Genomic DNA, 17,120 nt, shown 5'->3' with positions numbered 1-17,120 from the left:
TAAGAGTCTCTTATGGTTTGTCTCCCTCCCGATCCCATCTTGTTTCATTTATTCTTTTCCTACCCCCCAAACTCCCCACATTGCCTCTCCACTTCCTCATATCAGGGAGATTATATGATAATTGTCTTTCTCCGGTTGACTTATTTCGCTAAGCATAATACCCTTTATTTCCATTTAATTTGACAAATAATATTACTTTGCAATAAAAAGTAATAAACTACTCATTTATTTAGTATACTGTAATTTAAAATATTAGAAGCATTAAAGTGTTTATAATGAAACACTTTGAGATTTAAAGTGTTTTCCTCCTTTTTAAAAAACTTAGGAAATGGGTACAGAGTTTCAATTTGGGAAATGAAAAAGTTCTGGAGATGGATGGTGGTGAAGGTTGTACAATAAAGTGAATGTACCTAATGCCACTGAACCATGCATTTATTATTAACCATATTACTATTAACCATACTCTATAACCATGCATTTACTATTAACTATTAATAATAGCGCTTCCTACCTCATATAATTTATGAGGAGGAGTGATCACTGTTTCCACAACTCTGTGAATTGTCATATTCAGAACTTCCTAAGTTTGAATCAGATTCCAACATTTTATCTTTGGCACATATGATATATTCAAGAGTCCTTTAATGTTAAGTTTTTGCCAGTGTCACTTTCTCTGGGACATCTTTATCCTTTTCATTACAAACACTTTCCTCATTTATGTCAGCTTTACTACATTTCCTTGACTATAATACTAGAATCTCTCAAAAAGCAGACATATTAAGAATTCCACATTAGCTATTTCTTCTTTCATTCCATTTATATTTAATTCAAACTGTGCTTCTGATGTGATCACGTTTTGCTTGTTTGTTGTACTTTTATCTCTGTTGGCCAGTTCCTTCTCTAAGTCACCCATTTTTGTAAAATGTCATGTGGTTTATCAGTGGGAGAGAAGAAGGAAACTGCTTACTATATGTGTGTGAACTGAATAATAGAGGAACAGCAACAAATTACCAAAGAATTTTGGAAGAAGTGATGTGATTCGCCACTGATCATGATGACTATTTGTTATTTGCATAGTGATTCATGGGCTGATAAGTTAACAAGGAGGTTTGTAGAATTGCTTACAGTAATATACTGTGGTCTGAAATGTAGTAACTGAAATTTGAACCATCTTGATGGGAAACTTATATTTAGGGTGGTTGAAATCTGTGCATATCAGGACCTGTGCAAAGCAAGGATTGCATATACTGTGTTCTTTGTGATTTCTTTTTGACGCACAAGTTATTCAAAAGTGTATTTAATTTCCAAATATTTTGAGTTCATTTTATATTTCATTTCATTTTATATTGCTTTTTATTTTAATTCCATTTTTTTAAAGATTTTATTTATTTATCAGAGAGTGGGGGAGAGCGAGCACAGGCAGACAGAATGGCAGGCAGAGGCAGAGGGAAAAGCAGGCTCCCTGCTGAGCAAGGAGCCCGATGTAGGACTCGATCCCAGGATGCTGGGATCATGACCTGAGCTGAAGGCAGCTGCTTAACCAACTGAGCTACCCAGGCGTCCCTTTAATTCCATTTTGAGTAGAGGACATAGTCTGTGTAATCAAAGTCCTTTTAAATGTATTGAGATTGTTTTATTGCTTAGCATATGGTCTATATTAGCTAATGTTCCATGTGCACTTGAAAAACGGTGAATTCTGCTGTTAGTGAGTGTAACATTCTATTAGGTCAAGTTGGATTATGGCATTGTTAAGGTTTTTAGAACTTTAGTGGTTTTTTTGTTTTTGTTTTTGTTTTTTACTTTTTCTATCAAGTACTGAGAGAGAAGTATTGAAATCTTCAAGTAGAATTGTGGATTTTAATGTTTCTCTTCTCAGTCCATCAGTTTTTCTTTCAAATATTTTGAAGTTCTGTTATTAAGAGCTTAATGACTGACCCTATTATTATTACGGAATGACCTTCTTCATCCCTGATAATATTTCCTTTCCTGAGTCTATTTGTCTGACATTAATATAGTTATTCTAGTTTTATTGTGATTAGCATTGACATAGTATAATTTTTTCCTTCCTTTTATTTCACTCTATCCTTGTCTTTATATTTAAGGATACTTCCTATAGTAGCTTATAGTGGATCTTGCTTTTCATTTAATCTGGCAATCTCTGCATTTTCATTGGAGTGTATATAAATATAAAATATAAAATCCAAATGCAAACTGGAGATTATATTTAGTGTAATTATTGAAACCCTCATTGAATTTATATTTTCCTTTAATTATGTGAGCATATTGAAAGGATTGTTTTAAAATTCTTATATACTAATTTCATTATCTGTGCTGGCTCTGTTTCTATTGACTGATTTTCCTCCTGGGTATATGTTTTGTTGCTTTAAATTTTATATATCTAATGAATTTCATTGAATGCCACATGTTATGAATATTGTGTTGCTGAGTGTTCAGATCTTGTTGTCTTCCTTCAAAGAATGGTGAATATTAATTAGCAGCCAATTAAGTTACTTGCCAACAACTTGATTTTGGAGCCTGAATTTTGTTAGGAAGTGTCTAAAATAGTTTTGACTCTAGAGGTGATTCAGCATATCTTCCTCCTAAGATATGACCCTTCTGTGGTCCCTATTGAATGCACTGGGTATTCAGTATGGCCTTTTCCTCTTCACTGGACTTTCTCCCAGATCTGTATTAGCTGAGGAAATTATTCAGTTTATAGTAATTCAGACAGTTGTTCTAATATTAATTCAACCTACCACGCAAAGGTTATTATTCAGACAAGAGGTGTTAGTATTCAGGCCTAAGGTCATTCTTGAAGCTCCTCTTTAACTTTTTCCTCTCTGAACTCTGCTGTATAATTGCAGATACCTCAGTCTTCCCAATCTCCTACATCTCTCTCCTCCACTCAGAGAAACCAAAGCTTAAATTCCCCCCTTCCTGTGGTTTAGAAATTGCTTCCACACAAAAATCTGGAACAATCAGAGGGTCACCTTATTTGTTTCCTTGCACTCAATGGCATCTGCCACATAGTGGCATCTGTTCTGTATAGATAAATGTTTTTGTGATTTGTCCCACATAACCAACCACCTGGACCTGCACATTCACAGGAGGCTAAAGAATTTTGTTTTTGAGACTTGTGCCATGTGAATAACCTTGGGAGCCTAATTGTTTAAAATATATTGTCTGGCCACCAGGTCAGAACTGGCCCTCCTGTTCTGGATGCCAAGAGCTACAAATTTTGCCTTATACCACCTCCTGTTCCAGCTGGCTGACCTGCTGGAATGGAATCCAGAAGGGGAAGCAGATATACATAGCCCAAGCTCCTTGGAAATATAGAAATATGGTAACATGGAAATGCAGCTTGCTCCAAACTGCACATAGTCAAACAGATGTTCAATTTCAAACCCTATTATTTGCCCTATAAATACGGCCCTTATGGTAAATCTCACCTGAGGGGAGGACACTCTGCCCAGGCCTGTCAGTCAAGACTCCAGCCTGGCTGTTTCCACAGGGCTTCCCCAGCTGATCAAATTGGATGTTGTAAATACCCGATTTGATGTATCTTTGCCTTGTTCTCATTTATTGCCTACTATTACCTTCATCTATGTCTAGATTCCTTTCCTTTTCTGTTTCTATTAGGTTTCTACAATAATAATAATAATAATAAAGTTTTCTTTCTTTTTTGAAATTAAAAAAACAGCTTTTGTGAATCTTTTGTGCAGAACAGCTTCTTAATTAGATTTTTTCCCTCAGTTAGTATTTCATTTTTTTTTTTTTCAGTAGCCTTTATATTATGAAGATCTAGTCCCACAGAAGAAGAGAACGTAAACAGCTGGAATAAAACATTGCTCACCATTGAGCTCAGATGCTAAACTTGATTAGAAGACAATAGTCTTAGAAATCAGACTTTTAAGACACAGAGTTTTCTGAGAAATCCCACAGTTTTCTTTTTACTTGTCAAGAAATTAAACTTACAGCGTTAACTACAAAGTAGATCACAGATCTGGGGGAAAAGGTGGGATAGGAGGAAGTTTCCTCCTCACAGTAGAAGGAAAGTCCTAATGAGATTGGGTTTGGAGATAATAGGGAGAAGGCCAGAAAGAGAATCCTTCAGCTTCTGCCTCAGGGTGAGAACCTGGGGTGGAAGTGGGGATAGGAAAAAGCGGAAAGTTGTGAGGAAACATGAGAATGTCTAAAACTCTGTTTTCCTTGGGATGATTACCGAGACTGCAGACCTTCCAGGGAAGCAGGTAGTGGGACTGGTATTCTTTTTTTTTTTTTTAAAGATTTTATTTATTTATTTGACAGAGAGAGATCACAAGTAGGCAGAGAGGCAGGCAGAGAGAGAGAGAGAAGGAAGCAGGCTTCCTGCTGAGCAGAGAGCCCGATGCGGGACTCGATCCCAGGATCCTGAGATCATGACCTGAGCCGAAGGCAGCGGCCTAACCCACTGAGCCACCCAGGCGCCCTGGGACTGGTATTCTAACCTGCATGACTGGATGACTGAGATAAGGGCTGAGGCAAGTGGACCTCATAACAGCCTCACTGAGCTCTGCACACTTGGGTGAGGTCAGAGCACAGTACCCACATTTCAGTGCAGAAGAGTGTGAGGTCACTGACAGGGTCAGCTCCTGGAGTCTGATAATGCCCGGTGATCAGACCACAATATCTTCCTAGATCTTGGCACACTGTGTCCAGGTAGGTCACATTGCACAGCAACAGAGACTACCAGTAGAGAGGTCAACATATGGAGAAGATGCAGGTTAGTCAGCAGTGAGTGGGGGACCAGATAGCCATCTTCCCTATTACAGGACAACATATGATCCTTGTCTCTTACCCCAAAAAGTTAGAAAGGAGGAAGTGAAGAGGGATGTGGGGAAGAAGCTCTGAGTAATCAGGTATATACTCTAAGAGGATTATGTTTGAGCTGGACAATGACTGAGATAAAATATGTGAATCTGGATGAAAAACCCTTGCATTCAGCTGAGCACTATAGAAAAGGAAAGAATTCTTCTTCCCCTTCTTAGGTTTGTATCTCATTCTGCAAATTAAACTGGTAAAAGACTTTATTGGAAGAAAAGTGAGCAAATTTTACTTGATGCTAGTATTTTCATGTGGCATAGTAGCCTTCATAGAAGATAAATGAAGGCCCAAAGAAATAATTAGGCATAAGGGCTTACATACCATTTTAACAAAGAACAATGAAGTACAGAGATGTGACAATGCAAAGGAAAAAAGGTTTGAGCCTCTGGAGGTCATAAATTGTGGGAATGTGACCAGGAAGTGTCCGGGGGAAACTAATAGAAGATAAAGGGGTTATTTTAGTAAGATTTATTTGTACAGCCTCATCCTGGCATTATCTCCCCATCTCCAGTCACAAGAATATTCTTCTCTTCCTGGTACAGCAAAGATCCTTTTTTGCCAGAAATTTATACGTGGTTTTTAGCTAGACAGGGGAGGCCAGAGTACACCTTCCTGCATCTGCTCTCCCTAAGTCAACTTCAGCTCAAATAATCAACATGTCAAAGTGAGATATTTTGGCGTGGCATATTCCAATTCACTTCAGATACATTGAGTAGTATGGAACAAAATCTCTGCTCCAAGTAGAGTGTGAGATTTACAGCAACATGTATCAATTTTAGAAGGAATATCAGTTATATTTCTGCATGTATTTATCTTGTAACTGCTCAATTTTTACCTACTAGAAAGTTTAGAAATAAAATAAGCAAAGCATTCTTTATGATGTAGTTCCTCTTACCACCTGTACTTTATTCTCCAGTATCACTAAACTGCTATCTCTCACTATCTTTCACCGATGTCACCACTCTGTGATTCATGTCTGCAAACTCCAGTAGCAAGCAGTTTTTTAAGGCTGGGAACAAATCTCATTCACCCTTGCATTCCCAGAACCTAGCACAATATGTGTCAGGCGGTATGTCTCAATAAACATTATATGGATGTATGAATTAAAAACATCCCAATATTTCTCCCACAGTGAGAAAAAGCAAGAAATTGCTATGTGATGGAAAAGGCCTAAATACCTTTCTCCGGAAGCTTGTCCTAGTACCTGAGATTCTTCTACCAGAGGCTCTGCATTGAGTTACAATGCAAAGTCCTTACTACTCATTATTCCATTGTTAGGCATCAGCACCTTATCACAAATCAATGCAGCTGAGTGAGGGTGGAGAACAGGCTTCTAGAGGAAGGAAATAAAGAGAAAGGAGTTCTATTGGGTACTGTTGGGTAGTCAGTTCCTCTGGAGTAGTCAGGGTGAGACTTCTTAGGAGGCTTAAGCTGCTGGTGAGGAGTAGAGGGCAGGGATGGCTCCATGGATATGTGACCAATACATTTGCACAGTCCCCACACTTAAGAGGCCCCATCTTGGTTTAATGCTTTGCTGTTGCCATCTTGAAATACTTAATAATTTTTGAACAAAGGACACTGCATTTTCATTTTGCACTGGGTCTCCTAAATTTGGGGACCTAGTTGAGAGATGCCAAATGAAAGGAAAGGGCATGGAAAGAGAAGACAAGAAGAGGCACAAAAAGAGTTATTCCACTTTCATGATGTGCTTAAGGTCAAGCTACAAGCCAGCGGGATAGCCAGGAGGACTGAAGCAGCAGAAAAATCAGAGTAGCCACCAACTAGTGTTTCATGTATCTCATATATAAAGGTGGGCTTCTCAACCATCAGAGCCCATGGGACTTTCTCACCTGCTTCATGTATTCCTGTGTTTACAGCTTCCTTTTCTGTGGTGGCATTTCAGTAACACTTCCTGGGTTATGTCAGTGATGGTTCAGGTTTCCTTCCTTTGAAGGACACCTAAGTGGCTGTACTAGCTTGCATTCCCACCAACAGTGTAAGAGGGTTCCCCTTTCTCCACATCCTTGCTTACACTCATTTTTTCCTGTTTTGTTAATTTTTGCCATACTAACTGGTGGTTTTGACTTGTAGTTTGGCTTGTATTTCCCTGATGGCTGGTGATGTTGAGTATTTTTTCATGTGTCTGTTAGCCATTTGTATGTCTTTGGAGAAGTGTCTGTCCATGTCTTCTGCCTATTTTTGACTGGGTTATTTGTTTTTTGAGTGTTGAGTTTGAGAATTTCTTTATAAACCTTGGATATCAGCCCCTTATCTTTATATTTGCAAATATCTTCTCCATTCTGTGGGTTGTCTCTAAGTTTTGTTGACTGTTTCTTTTGTTGTGCATAAGCTTTTACCTTGATGAAGTCCTAAAAGTTCATTTTTGCTTTTGTTTCCCTTGCCTTTGGAGATGTGCCCTGAAAGAAGTTGTTGTGGCCAGTGTCGGAGAAGTTACTGTTTATGTTCTCCTCTAGGATTTTGATGGATTCCTGTCTTAAATTGAGGTCTTTCATCCATTCTGAGTTTATCTTTGCATATGGTGTAAGAAAATAGTCCAGTTTCATTCTTCTGTATGTAGCTGTCCAATTTTCCCAGCACCATTTATTGAAGATTGTCTTTTTTCCATTGGATGCCATTTTCCTGGTTTGTCAAGGATTAGTTGACCATAGAGTTCAGGGTCCATTTCTGGAGTCTGTATTCTGTTCCATTGGTCTATGTGTCTGTTTTTGTGACAATACCATGCTGTCTTGGAGCTCACACCTTTGTAATACAGCTTGAAGTCAGGCAACAGGATGCCGCCAGCTTTGTTCTTCTTTTCCAACCTTTCCTTGGCAATTCAGAGTCTTTTCTGAGTCCATGAAAATTTTAGGATTGTTTGTTCCAGCTCCTTGAAAAATGCCAATGGTATTTTAATAGGGATGACATTGAAATTGTAGATTGCTCTGGGCAAAATAGACATTTTAACAATGTTTATTCTTCTAATCCATGAACATGGAATGCTTTTCCTTCTTTTTTTGTCTTCTTCAATTTCTTTCATAAGTGCTCTGTAGTTTCTAGACTACAGATCCTTTACCTCTTTGGTTAGGTTTATTCCTATGTATCTTACGGTTTTTGGTGCTACTGTTGATGGGAATGTAAGCAGGTACAGCCACTCTGGAAAACAGCATGGATGTTCCTCAAGATGTTAAAAACAGAGCTACTCTATGACCCAGCAATTGCACCACTAGGTATTTACACTAAAGATACAGATGTAGTGAAAAAAGAGGAACATGCACCCCAATGTTCATAGCAGCAATGTCCACAATTGTCAAACTGTGGAAGCAGCCAAGATGTTCTTCAACAGATGGATGGATAAAGAAAATGTGGTGTATATATATACAATGGAAATTATTCAATCATCATCAATCAGAAGGGATTGAATACCTACCATTTGCATCAACATGGTTGGAACTAGAGGAGATTATGCTAAGTGAAATAAGTCAAGCAGAGAAAAATAATTATCATATGGTTTCACTCATATGTGGAACATAAGCAATAGCATGGAGGCCATAGGAGAAAGGAGGGAAAACTGAAAGAGGAGAAATCAGAGAGGCACATGAACCATGAGAGACTATGGACCCTGGGAAACAAACTGAGGATTACAGAGGGAAGGGGGTGTAGGGATGGGGTAACCAGGTGATGAGTATTAAGGAGAGCATGGTTCATGAGAAGCACTAGGTATTATATGCAACTAATGAATAATTGAACACTATGTCAAAAACTAATGATGTACTATGCAGTGACTAAATGAACACGGTAAAAAAAAAAAAAAAAAAAAAAAGGACACCTAAGCATTGGATTTCCTTCGCTAATGTCATTTCAGTGACCTTAGTGATACTCCAGGCAGTAGCCAGACACAAAGATCATCAAGGCTGATCTGTACATGAAGAAACAGTGGCAGGAGAGGTGCTGGAGATCATACAATAAATTAATCATTAAGTTGGACATATTCATCTTTATTTTAAAATAGTCAGTGGTTACAGCCCGCTGTGAAAATAGTCACAATCATTAATATCATATCTGAAAACCTGTAAGATACCCTCCTGGTTGACACACTATGGTCAGGAGTGTCCCCCAATCCCTTTTGCATGATTTGAAACAAAAGATGACAATCTGCTTTATCTAATGCCTTTCCTCAGTGAATTCATCGTTAGCATTGTCATCTTCCTTTCCAGATAAGAGTTCTTCATGTACAACTAGTCAAACATTTATGTCTTTACATGTGTATTTTTTTCCTTCAGTGCAAACTGGACTGAAAACTGATTGAACACTTTGTTCTTCATCTATAACTAGAATTAAGACTGAAAAATGGCAAGCATTGCACAAAGGAAAGTCCCCTCTTTGTCATTTTTATGAACATCTTTATAAACATTTAATATATTTGGCTCTGTGCTAGACTTAAAGCGAATCTGAAGATAATCCTTGTCCTCAGGGAAGTAATATTATACCTAGAACGCATGAGAGAACACATACAAATACCTCCTCACTGCTGAAGGGGGGGCTGTCAAATGCAGATGTAGAATACCCAGGAATGGTGTTACAGAAATCTATTATGCCAAAACACAATACACTAAAGATCAAATAAGCTTTTAATTTGAATTTGAAGGAGCAGGACAGGGACTATGATTTTGCTAATCCTCAGATTAAACAGCAAAGACTTTTTCACAGCGACGTAAGTGAGAATACAACACTGATGGACAAAGGGAACTCCTATTCATTGTTTATGTGCTGTTTTGCCTATGTCTTTGCAAACAGTCTCTTATTTAGTCTGCAATAGACTCTTCACATTGCTGACACTGGATCAATATTTGTTTAATGATAAAGAATATGAATTTAAATCCTGCGCTCCCAAATAGAAATGTCATTTGGGATCTCTTTGTCCTATAGAGGTCATTTAGTAAATGTCACCAGAATAAATGTCTTCTTTTACCAGCCTTCACCAGTTACCATCTCCCCCTACTCACTCCTAGGGTCCCCTATATGGAGATGGAGGAGGAAGCAGTTGCAGAGTTGATCTCCTTATTCTGACTGGAGTTGGTTCTTCATTGTCCCAATAGGTAACCAGAGACATCAATCTTTAGAGGCTATTATATATATATCTCTCCTCTCCCACCTCAATAGTATGGTATTTTAGCTATGGTTTAACAGCACCATAAAGGAAAGCTCACCATTCCTAGAATAGCCTGTTCAGCTTCTGAAATAAACATTTTAAGAAAGTTATTCCATGTGTTGAATTAAATATCTATCTTTTAAAAATTCCTATACGCTAGCTTTCAACTTCTGGAGGCCATTCCATCTCCTTTAAATTTCCAGCCCTTAATGCTGGCCTGACAAAGAACAATGTGGAACAGTGGAAAGCTGGAAAGGGTCGAGGTTATGAACAAGCTGAGAAGTTGGGATACTGTACCAGTCACAGACATGAAGCTAAGAAGAAGAGAAATGCAGATTCCAGGGGAGGCTGATGAGTTTGAGTTTGATAATATTAGTAATCCCATTTATAGATCACAAACTAGAAAAATACAGTAGGCAATCAGGAGTTGAGAAGGAAGTGATAAAAATTAAGAATTAGATGAAATCTTTGATGACAAGTATATCATGATAGAAGAGAAAAATGAGATAATTATAATCCAACACTGTCATGTTAATTAGATTATAAGTAAATTAACAGGATTATTCCATTATATTAGCTATACTAAGATAAAGGATAGTATTATGCTAGTAAATCAATGAGAAAGAGCTGAAATACACAATTTGCATGACAGCGATGTGGAAGTAAAATAAAAATCTAAGTGGGAGAAAGAGTAGGTATTACCAGCAATTGGCCTAAACCTGAGACCTAGCTGCATGATGGACGTTAGCAGGTTATGGGGTGATGAGAGTTAATCCTCTTATTTCCCAGGTGATAATAATCTGCTTGAAGAGGAGTACATGAGCCAGTAAGTTGGGGTTTCTTTGACTCTTGCGCCTTCCTTCTTCTCTGAGATGCCATACTATTTCCCTGGAACAGGAGACAGAACTCCTTGGAAAGGTGTCAGCTCATAGGAATTAAGAAGCTTTTACTAGTTTTCAGTAAGCTCAGCCCAGTGCGTGGGCTGATGTGAACAAGTGGAAGACTAGATGGGTGATGCAATAGTATCACCAACAGGAGGCTTTTAAGATTGTCAAAGAATGAAAATATGGATCAGATGATCATTTCCTGTCACTCAGATAGCCCTTTGGACTAAGTCACAAGATCGTTAGGAGGCATCCTGGGGAGGGGGGAGGAGGGGTTCAAATAAAATCTCAAGGACAGTTCTCCATGATGCTGCAAGCCTGTAGAACATGGCTTTGTGTCTCTTCATGTAAATGAGGTTGGCACTCAAGTTGAGGAGAAGTGTTTTTCTCATTTCCTCCAAGGGCCAGCCCTGGCAAATCACTGGCTTAGAGGCCCCTGCACATAAACACTGCAGGTTCTTAGAATCTTTGGCTCAGTTTGTCATCTTTAGTTCTACAGAGCATTAATGAGGGATAAGTCAGATGGACATGAGAGGCAGATGGTGTAGCATCTCTGGAAGGTGATTTCACAGCATCACAAAATGTGTACATTACTTTCAAAATATGCAAAGAACATATAGCTTCAATTTCTATAACTGATTTGAACTTTTGTTTTAAGAGTCCTCACTCCTTGGTAAAAGATGCCAGGAAAAATTGTGAAAGTTTGTTGGGTTATATCTCCTTTTCATTGACTTAGAGCTATTTTATAATCTTGGGAATTTGTAGAATACCAATAGCAATGCTAATATTTCTTGCAAGTTGTGTCTGGTAGAGATGCAGTTAATAATTGCCCTGTAAAGGTGCTTTGGTGGCTCAATGGGTTAAACCCCTGCCTTCAGCTCAGGTCATGATCTCAGGGTCCTGGGATCCAGTCCCACATGGGGGGGAGGGGGGGGTCTTTGCTCGGCAGGGAGTCTGCTTCCCTTCCTCTCTCTCTGCTTGCCTCTCTGCCTTCTTGTGATCTTTCTCTGTCAAATAAATAAATAAAGTCTTTAAAAAAAAATAATTGCTCTGTAGCTATTGGCCAATTTTTGGTATTCATTTCATTTGGTATTCATATTTGTCTTCCTGATCATCTGCACGTGTGTGTGTGTGTGTGTGTGTGTGTGTGTGTGAATTCTCCTTTGAATCTTATCAGTTTCCTCACAACTTGACCTAATAAAATCTTTAATAAGGGAGAATCATGGTTTTATCCTTCAAAAAGAATCTTTTAACATAAGGAAAAAGATTCTTTTTTTAATGAAAAGAATCTTTAAGCATGAGAATCTTTTGACATTTTAAGATACTTCTATTTCTTCTGGTTTAGGTTATTTCTAGGAGCTACTCAGTCTTTTAAAATTTCATGTTCCACTTATTGTTCCTTCCCGTCTTCCTAGCACAAAAGGGTAACACCTTGATGTGAAGGGGAATGAGGCACATATGACTTGGGATGGTAGAGAAAAGACAGATCTGAGGGTCTTGGTGCCTGTGAGGTTATTTGGCCGTCATCCTGACACCTCTCACAGGAGACCGTAGACCCAGGCATATACTATGTCTTCATCCTTATCAAAGGTCTTGGTGTCTTGCAACATGGCACATAGAAATTTCTAGTTCTAGTGCATGTTTAGGTAGCCCATGAGAGACCCAGAGTGCTGTCATCCATCAGTGCTGTGCTGTGGTTCCTTCTCCATGCTGACAAAACTACATCCCAGAACTAGGATGATCTCAGTCTTTCCTATTCTTATATTTCTGCCATTAAAGTGTTGACTTCTAAGTCTGAACCTTTTGCACCTTCTCTGTCTCTCTCTTCCTTCCTGCCATCCATGAAGACCAAATGGGCAAGCATTTTACTGTCTCTGGCTATCTGATGGACACTTTCCCCACACTGTGCACTCTGAAGAGTCCCTCTCTCTCCTCCTTTTTCCCCTGGACTATCATGGCAGAATAGTTATTATAAGCATGAAATATGAAGAAAAGGAATGAAAAACCCTTTGATGTAATAGCTTCAAAACATCATCACTCTTGTATAGGATATTGGGGTTCTGAAAAGTAGAAATCATCACTGGAAGAGAGAGCCAGAGGAAGAGAGAATTTGTGGAAACCAGAAAAGAGGTGAGAAGTGGCTTGAACAAGGACAGATGAGACACCCACTGGAGCACCACCTGTGAGCTTGAATAATACAATATCTTTATAAATACACTTGCATAACAAGCAACCATCCTGAACCACCATCAAAAAAAGTATTACATTATTTTGGGACTTAATGCTTCTGAAAACCCATATAGGCCCCTAGGGATAACTGCTTTAAAAAAAAAATCTGCTTTCAAACCACATGCTTAATAATAGGTTTAGGAAATTTGCCAAGAATAAACATTGGTTCACTCTTCTGTGTAACTTGGTTTCTACCTTCCCTTCATTTAAAAAAAGAAGACCGCATTTTACATTTCAATGTTTTTCAACTTTTCCTATTGCCCTGAACACCAGAAAATGAAAGAGAATAATTCTAACATTATATGGACTCTCAAAAGGCAAATAATATTCTCAAGAAGTATGAATTTCCATGAACTTTTGACAACTCAAATGAAGAGTGACTTTAAATGCAATGTGTTGAGAAGGCTCTAAGATTTCTGGAGGGTATCTTTCTTTTTTTCTCTCAAATGAGACAGACGTTGTGACTATAGGACAGGCATTTTTGACTCTGGTAGTAGCTATGACAATTCTTTCTTAGACAAATCTGTCCACATGTGCAGATTAAACAGCTCTTTACAGATTTTCAGAGCCCCCCCCCCAAAAAAATGGTCATGAAAATTGAATTATATAATTAAGACAGTAAATGATTCTTCAAGGTAGCATAATAAATATTAACCTAGATAAAATTTCCCATTAATTATGTGACCTTATAAAATAAGCATTTACACACACACACATCCACACACACATACATACTTAGTCATCCTGGAAATAAATGTTTGGCTCCTTCTTCATGTACAACACACATGTTGGACTCATTCTCAGAGGAAGTAAATGGCTAGTGCTTCTAACAGTAGAGAGAGACACAAGAGTACCATTAGTTCCTCAGTAGCATATGCTGTACCAAAAGGCTTGGTCCTTGTCATATAAAATCCATGCAAATTTATCTTCATTGCCTATATCCACATATAATCATGTATATCACAATATGCATACTTCTCCATAAAAAACATCAACTCAGAAATCTTTCTTGTTTTAAACCATGAAATATCTGTCATCATCCTCTAATATTTGTGAGGATCCACTCTCTGAGCCAAACAAGGGGCATATAAAGTCGGAAAGGAGGAAGTATCTGTGATCCAGGACAATGTATTCTAGTTGGACACTGTCTTATTCTCCTGGAATGTGTGTCATTGCATATTGCAGTTCTTTGACCTCAGGTCTCTGCTCCACTGCACTGAATATAAAAATCTCAGCCCAGTCTTGCCTGGCTTGAGCTCTGTCTTCTGGAAGCTATGATGGGATTGCTGGTGTTATGCGGTCATCATAAATCACTTTCTTTTTGAGACACACTGTAAATTCTATTGATGTGTACTCAGTCTTTATAGCTCACTGCTTTGAATGCCAGAGATGGCTGCCTCTAGTTTTCTGTTCCTCAGGCAGTGATTTCTTTAGAATTTGCTAAATTTAAGAAATACTAAATTTGAACTCACATGAGAACACTAAATATCACAGTCCTTATTTTCATAAACACTAAGCTTGTGTCAAAGTCATTTCCCACACTGCATGGATCCCCGCTGATCACAGTGATATCAGTGTTGGTAATGGCAGCAACTATCATGGCTACTGGTGAGCTGTGCTCTAAGCAAAACCTCATGAGACCAGTGGTTACTGTGGTTAAATGCTCCTCCCTAGACAGCTTCATGTTGAATCCACAGGAGGTGTAGAAGGGAACAAGTGAGATAAGTCCTGGATATGGACACAAGCTATCGACCTTTGGGATTTATGCCACTTCAGGTGTAGGCAGTATCTGGCTCCTGGCAATAGTTCAGAACTAGAGTGATTTTAGAAGACTGGTCAACAGTCTTTTTAGTATTTTATTTAACTTTTTAAATATTTATTTATATTTATATAAATTTATTTATCATCATCATAAATTATTATTATGATGATGATAAATAAATTTATTATGTTTATATAAATTTATATTTATATATTTATTTATATTTATTTAACTTTTTAAATATTTTATTTATTTATTTGACAGACAGATATCACAAGTAGGCAGAGAGGCAGGCAGAGAGAGAGGAGGAAGTAGGCTCCCTGCTGGGCAGAGAGCCCGATGTGGGGCTCGATCCCAGGACCCTGGGATCATGACCTGAGCCGAAGGCAAAGGCTTTAACCCACTGAGCCACCCAGGTGCCCCCCAACAACTTTTTCTTAATCCTTCTGGATTCTTTGACCAAGACCTTGCAAATTAGTTTGACAACAAGAGAAAAAGAGAGTTGATGAATACATGCGTGGCACATATATGTGGGAGCATCAGTGATGAGTAACTCAGAGCGGTGGTTAGAACTGGGGCTTCTCTACCATCCTAATGGAGGACAGTAACTTTGTAGATTAGAGACAGGATGAAGGAAAAAAGGCTTAGGCTTTTGAGGATGGCAAACTCTGGTAAGGTCTTTTTTTTTCTTGTGTCTGCATTTTTTCCTGTGTCACCATTTTCTCAGTTGCCTTCAGCTCAAAATAATTCTTCAAAGTAGTAGATTTGGGGGGTGGGTGACTTATGCGGATCACCTACACCACCCAGGAAAATGTGAGCCTGTTAATGATAGCTCCGTATTTGTCCTGCTTTTTACATGAGAAGCAGGAACTTGGAAAATGAATGAAAGGTGTTGCCGTGAAGAATTTTGCTCTCATGTTGGGGAACCCTACAGTCCAGTAGACAGAATGATCCTGACTCGCGTTTACTGAATGTTTGCCATTAACCAGGGCATGGACTCAGGACTTTATACTCATTAGATCATATAATTCTCATAACAACTCCCAGAAGGTGCTACTGTTCTAGTTCTTTTTACGGATGAGACCCTGGAGCTTAAATGAATGACTTGTCCATGGTCCAGAGTTAGGGCTGGGACCAGGGTTGGAACACTGACAAGCCCTTCATTAAAGCCCAGTCAGTTAATGTTCCCAGAGTGGTGCAACCCAGATGTTCCTGCAGCTCCGTTGTGCTCACCAGTCAAAGGGGTGAATAATAGCAAGCCCAGTATGGTCTTGTATGCCAGACCCCAAAACCTGCTTCTTTCTTGTCAGGGCAGTGCTGCCCCTCCCCTGCCCTTCATATGGAGATGTCCTTAAGGACTTGGAACTGACAATCGTTATCAAGCACCCTTCCTGCTGTCAGCTTAGGAAATCGATGATGTGTTTGGTATGGGATGTTCTCCTTTGTTGCCCCTCCCCCCACTGCCCTATACACATAGTCTATACTTGCTCTTTTCCATCTTTTGAAATTTTTTTTTATTTTTTATTAACATATAATGTATTATTAGCCCCAGGGGTACAGATCTGTGAATCGTCAGATTTACACATTTCACAGCACTCACCATAGCACATACCTTCCCCAAAGTCCATGACCCAATCACCTTCTCTATCTGCTCTTTTCCATCTTTCCATCCTTCCACTGATCTCATGACTTAACCCTTTCTGAGTCTTGTGCAGGGCCTGCACAGAGCACTGAAAACACTGCTGGCGACCTAGGAAGAAATGGCAATGGATCATGTGTTGCCCTCCTAGATATCAACAGTGCTCATACACTCAGTAAACAAGATGAGAGACTGAAGGTGATGCTTCCAGGGAGAAGTGTAGCTCCTGGGGCCTGTCTGATCATCGCTGGCCTCAGAGAGAACTTCTCTCTCAGAACAGTCAGGAAGGCTCACTGTAGTGGCCTGAGGCTGGTGTGCCTGTGCAAACTGAAGGGGTCTAATAGGTGTTTGGTGTCCCCAGAGTGACTCTGCTGCAGCAACTCCTCAGGCAGACCTGGAGATGACAGTCTCCCACTCTCTGGTTTCCCCCACTACCAGTGTCCTTTTGCAGAAACAGCAGAGGATCAGGAGTCCAGAAAGGGAAGTCTACTTGTTCACCTCTGCTTCGCTATGGGATTTTAGAAGTCACTTTGTCTCCCTAAGCATTCATTTTGTCAGCTCTGAAATGGAAATTATGACCTACAGCCTGACTTC

The sequence above is a fragment of the Mustela nigripes genome, chromosome 5 (genome assembly GCF_022355385.1).
Source record: "Mustela nigripes isolate SB6536 chromosome 5, MUSNIG.SB6536, whole genome shotgun sequence".
Classification (NCBI taxonomy): Eukaryota; Metazoa; Chordata; class Mammalia; order Carnivora; family Mustelidae; genus Mustela; species Mustela nigripes.
This window is presented reverse-complemented; position numbering follows the sequence as displayed.